Genomic DNA, 6736 nt, shown 5'->3' on the forward strand with positions numbered 1-6736 from the left:
CACACACACACACACACACACACACACACACACACACACACACACACACACGATGTGCTTCTTTGTGTTTCCGTCTACCAAATCCACTCACAAGGCTTTGGTCGGCACAGGGATACAGTAGAAGACACTTGCTCAAGTTGCTGCACAATGGGACTGAAACCAAGGCCGCGTGGTTGAGAAGCAAGCTTCTTAACCACTCAGCTACTCCTGCGCCTATTAAAAACAACAACAACAAAATATGCTCACACTTGGCGGATATGTATTAATTGAATTAGACTTCGAAAATAGTCTTTAATTTCCGAAGATGAAGTTAGATTTAAAGAAAAAAGTTAATTAGCTAGGAAACTAATAATATACTGGGAAAGTAGTAATTATGGGTAAAAATGAAAATTAAATAAATAAATAGAAAAGGAAAAGAGAAAAGCAATACAAACACAAGAGTTTATTTTATGAGAGCAAGACTTTTGACTCGGTCTGGAGAAGTGAATCGAGAAAGTAAATAAGTTGCAGAATTCTTTAAATTCTATTGTATTCTTTCTTCGATTTTACTATTTACAGAACTAAGATGGTTAGTACAAAGGTTGTCTGGTCTGTCAGCTGAAGATAGAGGACATGTTTTAAAAGTGGGCTTACCATAGTTTTCAACATGCAAACCGTGATAGGAACGGAAATAATTTCTAAATGATAAAGATATTAATACCATTGCCGTGATAAAAACACCAATACTATCAATAGATTGTCCAATGAGCCTCTCTTTTTTGAAGTCTGTAAGCTGTGATTTAAAGAGGATTTGGCTGATATTTCTAGTAGACAGAATGATGATAGACATGACGATGACAATGATGATGACAATGAAAAGGTAGAAGGAGAGAGAGGGAAGACCATGGTCATGATCGTGATCATGATGATTACAATGGTCACAAAGGTGATGTTAATGATAATTGTGATGGGAGTAAAGAATATGATTAAAGTAAAACTATCGTTGGGATTGCTACTGCGACGGCCGGCTGAAAAGTTCATAGATTGAACAAGATATTCTCATGGAATGTTATCAAATGAGGTTTATTTTACAACAGTTCTTTTTGCAGACCACATACTCCTTCCATCGGTGTTTCAGTGCTTAGATCCCATTAATGAAGAATCTTTCATCTTGTTGGTCAAAAAGTCATCGACAGTAGATATGACATCATCATCATCATCACTGTGATACTAGTTCCAGCCAAGTGACTTTTCATGTTGGGGAACAGATGATAGTCAGATGGTGCCAAATCAGGAGAAAAGGTACAGTGATCAACCAGTTCAAAGCCAGTCACATACAGCATGCCAAATATGAGATCCCTTTACAGCATTGCAGGGAGAAGGGATGACTGTGATAGCCTTTTTCCAATTGAGGTTGGCTGTCATAGCATTTTCCAATTGGGGTTGGCCATTGGTATAAGAGGAGAAGAGCTACGGGTGGCTGTGAGCGGGATGGGAGAAGCAGCAGAAAGGTACTCTTGCTGGTTATGGAGCAATAGGTAGGAGCTGTGCTGGAAGTCAGGAGGTGATGATAAGTAGTGATTTGGTCACATCTGCTGACCCATCAACAGGCTCGAATTACGCGATGATCGTTGGATACCGTTTGATGACCATCATTTCCTCCTGACCAAAGCTCCATTCATTTTGGTAAGTATACTTTTCTATGTGTAGACAGATTGATAAATAGATTCTAGCACTTTTACATGCTCTTGAGGATTTATTATCTGCATGGCAGACATCACCGCACATCATCAAATAATTTGCTAAATTCTATAAACGAGAACCAGAAACCTTGTTCAGATAAATATATCCAGGAGAAGATTTGACTGAAGACATACAACAATGTCGAAACACCAGTGTCTCAGTCTCCTTACGTCACTGAATCGAGTGCGCTGGCAGTACACATCTGACAGGCGGCGTTTTATCTGCAAAGGCGAAGTATAACGGCATTTAGCTTGCTCATGTTCTAATCTACCAAAACGTGTTAAGAATGAATATGAACGTTTATTGATTTGATTCTCGCTGTGTTACGTGCTCATAATAATTTCCTAACAATATAAATTGATTTTTGTCCTGTCATGATGTATGTTGATATCTGAATGAAATTGTTTGACAGTATCATTTTGGACAACATGCGCTCAACCTAGCCTTTTATGATGAACACTAAGTTCATAGTAGTCTGTCTGTAAAATGGATTTGCACCTAATGGAAGAGATCTAATTAACTGATAATAACCTCAAAACCCCATTAATGTGACAAGGTCATTTGACTGGTGAAATAGAACATCTCTGCGTGAGCCAAAAGTGCAACGATTTCGTTTCTAATTTTGGCTCAGATGCTTTTAATACGAACATGAAAGTATGTAGTGAAATGACCGTCACTGATTGGGCTAGATAATTGCCAAAAGGAGTGTCGGGAAAGTTGCTTACTCAAATTCGTAACACGGATGTAGAAGTGGAATATTGATCTAAACAGAGTACGAAATTTGTGCTAAAGTGCATGCATATTACTGAATATATATATATATATATATATAGCTTTTATTTTTACTTGTTTCAGTCATTTAGGTTGCAGACATAACTGGAACACCGTCTTATAGAATTTTAGGGTTCACGATTTTAAGGTCATTCATTCGGCACTTTGAATCATCAAGCAAAGCACTTTATTTCACTTTTCCCTAGTCTTCTCTATTGTGATGAGCATCACCCAAGTGATAGCAGTCCATCGTTTTCATCCATCTATTTCACTTTGATTGTTCCATTTCGTAAATATTTGGAGCACCGAGAGGTGTCTATAACGAGTACACTCCACCTAAAACAATAGGCAAACGACTGTACATGTTACCAAGTCATATCATCTTCCGAGTGACATTTGTGTGACTTAAACATATCTACGTGCACGCACATAATCACGCACATATATATACACGCACGCACTCACTCACACACACACACACACACACACACACACACACACACACACACACACACACACACACACACACACGAAAGTCGTCACAATCATACTTCTGAGCAATGCATTAACGATATTTAATAAAACCAATATCACAAGGACTACAGCATATCAGGAAACGTTTCTGCTTATAAATCTAAACGTATGCGCATGTGTAAATACATGTGTGTGTGTGTTTGTAACCTGTCTGCTTGTATCTGTATGTGGGTGCGGGTGGTGTGGTGGTGTGGTGGTGGTGGTGGTGGTTGGGGGTGTTTGTGCGAGTTGGTATAACCATAACAATTGTCCGAAGATCGGAACCGAGAAACGGGGTAATAATTAGTGAAGGACACGATATTTCGATCCACATTCTCTTACTTGCATTTGTTTTGTGTGTGCGCGTAAGTGTCTGTATGTGTGTGCGTGCGCGTGTATGTGTGTGTGTGGGGAGTGATAGCATACGGATTAAAATCGTTACCTCAACAAAGAATTTGTCAGGTATAAAACAGTAAGATTGCTATTTTTTTTTTCGGTTCTCCTCTTCATTTCTTTTTTAGTATTGGCCAATCAGAAGCCATGTTCGATCTTTAAGGTATTTTATAGCTTTTAGTACTCTATGTCTGTTTATATTTTCTTTGAAAATAACTAGTATACGACGTGGTACCACAAATCGGCCAATGGGAACAAGTGCATGTCCCAAGAAAGTAAGGGTTTCTCCGTATATTTTTTGTGTCATTTAAAAAAATATTTTAAAATCTGTTCCACATATTGATGTTAATCCTACCTCATTGTATTCCAAATTTTTCTTAGACTCCTAAGAATATGTTTTATTAAACACTTCTCTGTCTAATGTCCTGCACATACACATACGTTTGTATATATACGCGCGCGCGTGTGTGTGTGTGCGTGTGTGAGTGTGTGTGCGTGCGTGTGTGTGTATGTGTGCGTGTGTGTGTGTGTCACTTCAGCAATGTAACTACACGTGCGCCTTTAGCGATTTCCTCTCCATCTTGAACTTTTCCTTTTTCTCTTTCTGACGAGGAACTAAGTTCGAAACGTCGAAGACTCTCCTTTCACCGTCTGTGAAGCTAATCTCTTGTGCAGTCCTCGCGTTCGTTTTTTTTATCTCGTTTTTTTTTCATTTGAATTGTTTGCTTATTTGAAATGACTATATATATATATATATAATGATAGAGACATAAAATGGAATACATGGGAAACTTTATTGCTCACAACGATCGTTTCGACACATCCGGCATCGATCCCTCGTGGGTGAAAAACTAAACATCTACTTGTGGTGCATCACTCAGGTAGAAGCTTATCATCAGGTGATGTAATTAGGGGCATCTCGGGTTTAATACAGCATGTTAATGACCCAGGGCTGCACCACAACTAGTTGTATAGTTCCCCCCCCCCCCACGAGGGATCGATGCAAGATGTATTGAAACGATCGTTGTGAGCAATGGAGTTTTACGTGTATTCCGTTTCCCATTTCTATCGTTTATACTCAATGTACACTGAAGAATTCCTGATGTAGATCCAGCGATAATTACCGTCGATGAGATCAGGTAGCCATAGGCAGTGAACGTGCTTTGTCGGCGTAGTATTAGGAATATACCCAACACTTAAATATTAACTTATATACATATATACATACATATGTATATATATATATATATATATATATATATATATATATTTATACATATGTATGTATATATATATATATATGTGTGTGTGTGTGTGTGTATGTATGTATGTACGCACGTATGTATCAGCCATAGATTCATATATATATAAATTATGATAAAGGCATTTGTAACATTTGTTCCCTATGCACGTTTCACCGTTGTGGTTGTTTGGTACCTCAGCATTGAGTGTTCGAAGTGCAATTGAACGTTTAACCACAACAGATCATGGAACACTTTATTGCTTTACATTGCAGAGACAAATAAATGTCTCTTTCATACACATATATGCGTGTATACATAGTATATAATATAATATAAAATACAGTGTATATTATATTATCTCTATCAGTCTTGGAACATTTACTTGAACAAATTAACGCAAACAATTACAAGTCTGTTACTTATTACATCGCTAAATTACGGGAACGTAAGCAAACCAATACTGGCTTCTAGATACACACACACACACACACACACACACTGAGTTTCCATTCATCAAATTCAATTATTGGTCGTCTCGAGGCTACAGTAAAAGACATTTACCCCTGGTGGCACGCAATGAATCTGATCCCGAAACCATTTGCATATGAAGAGATCTCCTTAGCCATGTCGCCAGACAGCCACATGTGTCTGAAAGTTAGATAAGGCCGTTTTATAAGATTACCTTACGTTTCACGACCGTAAAGGGCTTAGCTTTATGGCGTATCATCAAATCCCAAAACCTGTTGGTTTAAGGTCTCTCTAGAGAGTATATGGAGGAGGAAAGGACCTCACTACTCAGTATCAACAAAGGGGATTGTCTCCCTTTGGCTATCGATCTCCGGTGACCATGCCATCCTGTGGGTTCCTGTAGGCCAGCAGGGATTTCCTGAAATGAAAGCACGGTCCGAAAACCTTCGTTCTAGAGTTAAGGATGTTCCCTGGGTTGTGGGAGTCCTTTAGAATCCTCGCCCGTCCCGCTATGCATAATATACATATGCATACATGTATACATGCAGAATACGTATGCGTATTATGCATATATATGTATATGCAAATATAGATACATACATACGTTTATATATATATATAATATATATATATATATATATATATATATATATACATACATATATATAAGTCAGTAAATGGTGGGGTTGTGTGTATATATATATATGTGTATATATATATATGTATATATATATATATATATGTATGTATGTACGTATATGCATATGTATACATCTACACACACATATGTATGTATATAAACATAGACCTCACATGTGTGTGTATGTGCATCTGTATGTGTAAAAGTTTGTGTAGTGCATATGTGAGTGTGGAGGCTTTTCATATCAATATTTGTAAATGCAGAAGCGTGTGGGTTTCACCGTTAACTTGTTCAAAATCGATCGATCTGTTACTATATTTATCGAAACAGTTTTGAGAGCGGCAAGTAAAGTTGTGTTTTACCAATCCATTGTTGCCTTGGTTACCTTGCTTTCTCACGTTATTCAGTTTCTGTCGATGTCGCCGTGCCGAGCGAGAAGTCTTCCTCGCCAGTCTGTTTGCTCGCTTCCCGACATTCAATAACAACCGGAGACTGCGCGTGTGCAGACGAGGAAGGGATGAGGCGCAAGCAGGCAGATAGGCACGTAGGTAGGCATTGCGGCAGTAAGGTAGTAGCGACGGTGGTGGAGGTGGCAGAGGCGGTGGAGATGGTCGTGGTGGTTGTGTGATGGTGGTAATTGTATTTTTGTTGTTGTTGCTGTTGTTTCTGTTCATGATGGCCACAGTAACGGCAAAATGGTGGCCAAAATGCAAGTGATGATGATGGTGACGACGACGACGATGCTGCTGCTGTTGCTGCTGATGAATGATGATGGGGGTGGTGAATGAGTTGTGGTGATATATAATAGTCGTATATATGTATATCTATATATATACATATACATATACACACACACACACACACACACACACATATATATATATATATATATATATATATATATATATGTATGCGTGTGTATATGTTTGTGCGTGTGTGTTTGTCCCCCCCACCAACATCGCTTGACAACCGATGCTAGCGTGTT

The 6736-nt window shown here is 38.4% G+C and overlaps 1 protein-coding gene across 1 annotated transcript in view; it reads left to right on the forward strand.

The window, feature by feature from the left end:
* The window catches only part of LOC106880222 (uncharacterized), a gene marked incomplete at its 5' end in the record, with an annotated part of 61697 nt that overhangs the window by 10944 nt on the left and 44017 nt on the right, over positions 1-6736 (forward strand). The window lies entirely within an intron of this gene.

Source organism: Octopus bimaculoides, chromosome 5 (genome assembly GCF_001194135.2).
Source record: "Octopus bimaculoides isolate UCB-OBI-ISO-001 chromosome 5, ASM119413v2, whole genome shotgun sequence".
NCBI classification, from domain to species: domain Eukaryota; kingdom Metazoa; phylum Mollusca; class Cephalopoda; order Octopoda; family Octopodidae; genus Octopus; species Octopus bimaculoides.